This window comes from Schistocerca serialis, chromosome 4 (assembly GCF_023864345.2).
Source record: "Schistocerca serialis cubense isolate TAMUIC-IGC-003099 chromosome 4, iqSchSeri2.2, whole genome shotgun sequence".
Classification (NCBI taxonomy): domain Eukaryota; kingdom Metazoa; phylum Arthropoda; class Insecta; order Orthoptera; family Acrididae; genus Schistocerca; species Schistocerca serialis.
In genome coordinates, this window is record NC_064641.1 from 501,142,080 (window position 1) to 501,148,079 (window position 6,000).

The following is a 6,000-nucleotide window of genomic DNA, read 5'->3' on the forward strand; positions in this document are numbered from 1 at the left end:
CAACTTTCTTATCCAAATGTATGACATACCTATACCAGCATCCATAGCCTAAGGTTCCTACCCTACAGCCAGTCCTATGAATTAGTTACGTATTAAGTATGTTATATTAGAGGTGCTCCACGGATATCAGGTGATGATGTGAGACCGCAACTGAACATGCTTAAATCATCACAAGTGTATATTTCAGAGTCTGTAGCACCATGGAGTCCCTTGGGAAGTTGTGTGGCATTGGGCTTCCCAAGAATAAGAGCTTGTCTAAAATGATGTGGGACACAGAAGAAGTGAGAGTTGGTAATCAAACTTTCAATAGCAAGCATGTAATCAGGCAATTGTACAAAGGCTATTTTAAATCTGGCTACCCAATTAATAAATAAGGTCCTTTGACAAATGTATTTCTCTGTACTTATTATAATTGATTTATATAACTGAAGATTGACTTCAGAGTGACGTTCCAATCGACAGATTTCAGTCGCACAGCCAAGAGTGTTGGCTCAGAGGTTAATTCAACTTCTCAGTACCATGAAACTAAAAACTTACAGAAATTTCATCACCATTTTGGCCAATCTTGCTTGGACCGTTTTAAGAAATATATTAAGTCTGTAACAAGAGGTCGGAGAGAAATAATGTTTGATCATTATTCCAAAAACAATAGCCACTTTAGCAATATTATACCAGGAAAATCATCATGTCCAACATGTTATTCTTAAGACATTTATCATTAAAAAAGAAAGAGATGGTAATAGTTCAGATAAAGAATTTTGTGACTCATCAAAAACTTTAAAAAAATGGTTTTAGCCCTTGAAATCCTAGGTGTATTGCCTGCTAGTAAAATTTGAAAACTAAGTGAAGAAAAGTACCTTTTGCTTTGAATGCAGGAATTAAGAAAGTGGCAACTAATGCCAAAAACAATTTAGAAGTTCCATTTCAAAAGAAATGTTGCACTAAACCAGATGGAAGTTCTAAAAATTCTCCAACCGAAAATGATGATTTGATAGAAAAGCTTAAATCTGAATGTTGTATTTCAAACAAAGAGGATTAAGTTACTATTATCAGTTTAATACTGGACCAAGTAAAAGTTGGTGATGAATTTAATGTGTCAGAATGTTTGGTTAAATTAACAAGACAGCTAGTAAATGAGCAGGGAATTTTATGTGCATAACAAAAGAGATACGGGTCAATCCATACCAAGTGATCAAAGAAAAAAATAATTGGTTGCTTGACCATCTCAAAAAAATTGTATATATGCTGGGTGAATTCCCCAATGTTTAGTAATAACAAAAATATTTTTTTAAAAAAATTTATTGTTTATTATTTTGAAATGGTGGCCATATTTGTTCCAGGCGGCATCCGTTTTTTCGTATTTGTTAGCGTCTACTTTTTTTACAATTATTCAGTAGTGGAATGTCCTAAACCTTTCAGATAAAATGCATTTACTTCAACACACTCTGGGCTACAAATTAACATAATTATCACATAGCTGAATGTATTCTTTAATAATTTTTAATAGTTCAAAGTTATCAGCCACAAATTAAAAAAACTCAATTTTTGAACAGTAGTTTTCCAAAGAAAGATTACTTTCTCTGCTTTAATATTTTTTCTGCTATTACACTGTATAGTATAGTTACTTTTTATAGAGTATCAGTGGTGAAGAGCTTACACTTAAAAAAATACACTATTTAAAAAAATGGATTTTTTAAAATTTTTCCATTTTGTAGCATCCAAAATCTTTTTTGGGGGACCAGGTAAAAATCTGAAAATTTCACAGTTAATAGTCCTTTATAATATGAAACTTCATTATAAATTTCAACTTTGAGATTCAATTGGAAGTTATGGAAAAAAATTAGAAGCACGAGTCAAAAATGTGTTTTTTAAAATCTGTGGTATTTAGGCTTATGGATCTGTGGTATTTAGGCTTATGGAATAAAATAAATCAGTTACAGTATATAATTTCATCATATCTATGATTACTTATTCTTTTATTGAAAATAAGCCTACTAATTACATTATGTTGTTCTCTTGTTATTTGATTTTAAAGTGCGCGTCATTTATGTTGGTGGCCGAGTTTAGGTTCGTTTTGCGCATCTGACGTCACAAAACACAGTCAGCCAATGAACAGAGAATGACGTTGCCACATCTCGACTGCAGTGCAGAGCATGGACGAGTGTCTTCAGTTTTAGAAACGTTCAGTCATAAATAAAGTAATAGAACAAAAGCAATGTCTTGATAGCAGACATTCTTTTATAGAAGTTTGGAAAAAGCATTCTTTATACCAATTGCTTCATATTCTATTAATTAATTAAACTAAACAAGCAATAAGACTCCTAATTCAGGCGATAGCAAGGAAAGGTGTTTGTATCACTCTCACGAACCGCTTTTTCGCAATAAAGAACAGCGGTAATTGTTTATTTCCTATTGTACTTCGACGAAGCGTGAGTAATTCATAGTCATACCAACAGTGTTTGTCAGTATTTTGCGTGACGTGTTATACTCCTCATGACGTTACGTAGTTGGACGATGTGCGTTAGCGTAACGGTTAAGGTGTCGGGCTGGTTCAGACCTTGTGCGGTGCTTAATATTTTCATTATTTAAAAACAATATCGAAGTGCCTTACTTCACGAATTATATTCGTTTGAATGCAGCTTTTTGAAATTTCTAGTGCTTTGTCTCTTTATTAACCCTTTCGCTTCTGCAGACACGTGCTCCCCGCATTCCGCGCTGTGCGCGATTTTGTCATCACTGCACTGCTTGCCTGTGCAGACACATGTTGTTCCCACTGCTTTGACACACTTATCATTCGATTTCACAAAAACTATTTGGCCCAAACATTTGATTTTTACACGTCTTCTTGACTGATACCTTCCCCCCCATAAATGACTTAATTTTGTTTCGATGTTTAACATAGTTATTATGCAGCATTAAATGTAGTAAACCATTGCACGAAATTTTGAAGAGTTTGCAGAGGTAGAAGTCCATAGCGTATACTTTCCGTATGGTCGATTATAGTTGCCACAATGTTGAGAATGAAATGTGGACAAGATACCTAAATTTCATATAAAATTTACTGTATAACAATATCTCATTTAATTTAAGTACGACATAGGTGTCGTATGTAATATTGAGAAATATTCCGTCTTTCGCGACTGTAATAAAAGTATTATTTACACCGGACGCGTTTGGCTTTATTTTAAAGCACTTCAATCAAGGAAAGGTATGGCACATACACAATGGTACTCATGTTCTCTTTCTTGTTTTTGTTCCACAGTCGCAGTTTTACTAATGGTACTGAAATATATTCCTCTTCTGCAACTGTAATAAGGGACTTATTTAGACCAGACGCGTTTCTCTCTTTTGAAGCATCTTCAGTGGACAGTATTTTGTCTCCTCAATTGCCAAGTCACCTTTTGTAGTTTTGTGCTGCGGTAACACAATATTCAACGTTTGTGTTGGCAGATCAGTGTTTTAGCAAATAAATGATGTTTGTGTGTGCCACACACAAAAATTATATTTGACATAGCTCAGAGCACTTCACTGATAGACGGTATGTTCAAGTCCTAATGTTTTTGTAAGTCCACAGTTTTGTTTAATGTATTTTGTCTACTTCCTTTTGATTGATGGAAGTGCTTTAAAATAAAGCCAAACGTGCTCAGTGTAAATAAAACTTTTGTTACAGTCGCGAAAGACGGAATATTTCTCAATATTACATACGACACCTATGTGGTACTTAAATGAGCTATTGTTATACAGTAAATTTCTCAACATTGTGACAACTAAAATCGACCATACGGAAAGTATACTCTATGGACTTTTACCTCTGCAAACTCTTCAAAATTTCGTGCAATGGTTTACTATATTTAATGCTGCATAATAACTGCGTTGAACATCGAAACAAAATTAAGTCATTTATGGGGGGAAGGTATCAGTCAAGAAGATGTGTAAAAATCTAATTTTTGGGCCAAATAGTTTTTATGGAATCGATTGATAAGAGTGTCAAAGCAGTCGGAACACAATGTGTCTGCACAGGCGAGCAGTGCAGTGACAAAATCGCACACAGCGCGGAATGCAGGGAGCACGTCTTAGTAGCAGCGAAAGGGTTAATGCGGCCGTGGTGGCTTTACTTCATGAACTGCGCACTCCCCCCTACACGTAAGCTTGCGAACTATGCTGTACTATGGTGCTGCTTCTATTGGCGCGTGCGTCGTGTGCAACTGGCAACGCAGCAATCTCCCGCGTCTGGGCGGGCATGCGCGAGCTGCCAAGATAAAAGAATTGAACTATAGTACATCGCTCATTGAACATTTGAGAAATTTGTTCACTTAGTTTGGGTGTCAGATTATAAGTTCACCCTGTCACAGTTGTAAATTCCTTGGGAGACAGCTTCCTTAGTACATTGTTAAGTGGCATCCAGACTTGATCCTTCTCAATTTTTTTTTAAAGATGTCCTTGGTCTTGGAGGGTGATAAAATACAACATCTACATCTTGGTTTTGACAGTCAATATTATCAACTTCGCCAATCCACCACTGTTCATCATAAACACAAGCCACTATGTCTTTATTTTGAAGAACCAGTTGTACAAGTTTTCCACACTGATGTTCACTATCAGACGAAGTTGATGTGATCTTACACTTCAGTAAGTTGTGTGAATGGGGTGCAAAACAATGAAAAGATAAAGTGCCTTTAATCTTCTGACAAGTGATGTAACTTTTCTCCAAGATACTGTCATAGACTTCTTGTATTTCCTCACACTGTACAAAAACATAGGTAATTCCTTTGGTATGTTTTTTACAGAATTCAAACATTTCTTGAGGTGTTATGATACGATTGTCATTGGTCCGCTGCAGACTTGCTTTTGTGTTAGCTCGCTTTGTTGTACCCCCGACACCATCACAAGCATTCTTCCCATGGCATGAAGCAAAAAGGTGCCATTCTACATCAAACCCAAAATCTTATTTATGAAAGGAGATGTTAATAAAGATTTTGTTTTTGTTTTATATTGACGTGCTGTCCCATCCCAAAAGTAAATCAATTTTTTTGTGCAAGGGTGCTGCTGTTTAATGTAGTTTGTTAATTTTAGTTGAAAAATGTACACTGCTGTAGTGTTGTGTATATGGTAGTCACTTATGACACAAAAGCTGTTGCTCATTAATTTGTCTTCATCTTTATAATAGAATACAAATGGATGAATCGTGGCCTGTTTGTTTACCCAGTGGTGCCGTTGTACTTCATCTTGAACAACAAAGAAATAATTTTTCGAAAAGTCAGCAAAAACTGAGAATTCATCAGCTGCCAAGGTTTGCTTTTTGTCTTTCAAAAATTTGCTTTGAGCTTTTGCAATAAAATGATGCATTTCAGATTTTCAAGGTTAGCCACCAAAACACTTAAAAAAAAACTCTTCTCGTGATTTTAAGATTGTCACCATTTCACTTCTGTCTTGTGTCCCCCATTGTTTGTATTTTGTATTTTCAGGCATCAAATCATCATCTTCGGATTCTTCAAATATGTCAAGTAAGGCTTGTTTGTCTGGACAATCGCCACGTTTTCCCTTGATCATACAATTGTAACTGTCAATATTGCATACCATAACTTCCAAAAGGTATTTATAGTCAACTCTTAAGATTGGCCCCATCTATCATCAACTTTACGTTCTGATGATAGAAACAAACTATGGGTGCCAGATGCCCCTGCAACAGTACACCATCTTGGTCTCAACTCGCAAAACTTTGATCTTCCAATTTTAATGTCAGGATTTTCTTTTTTTAAATTCAGTGAATAGTTCATTTAAATTACACAATATTAACCTTTTTTGTCTTTGAATCTTAGAACTATTTTCTTTCACAGAAACAGTCTTTTTTTGCAAGACATCAAATGGCAGTTACTGTCATTTGTAACCCAGAATGTGTTGAACTAAATGCATTTTATCTGAAAGGCTTAGGACAATCCACTACTGAATAATTGTAAAAAATGTAGATGCTCACAAATACGAAAAAACGCTTGCAGCCTG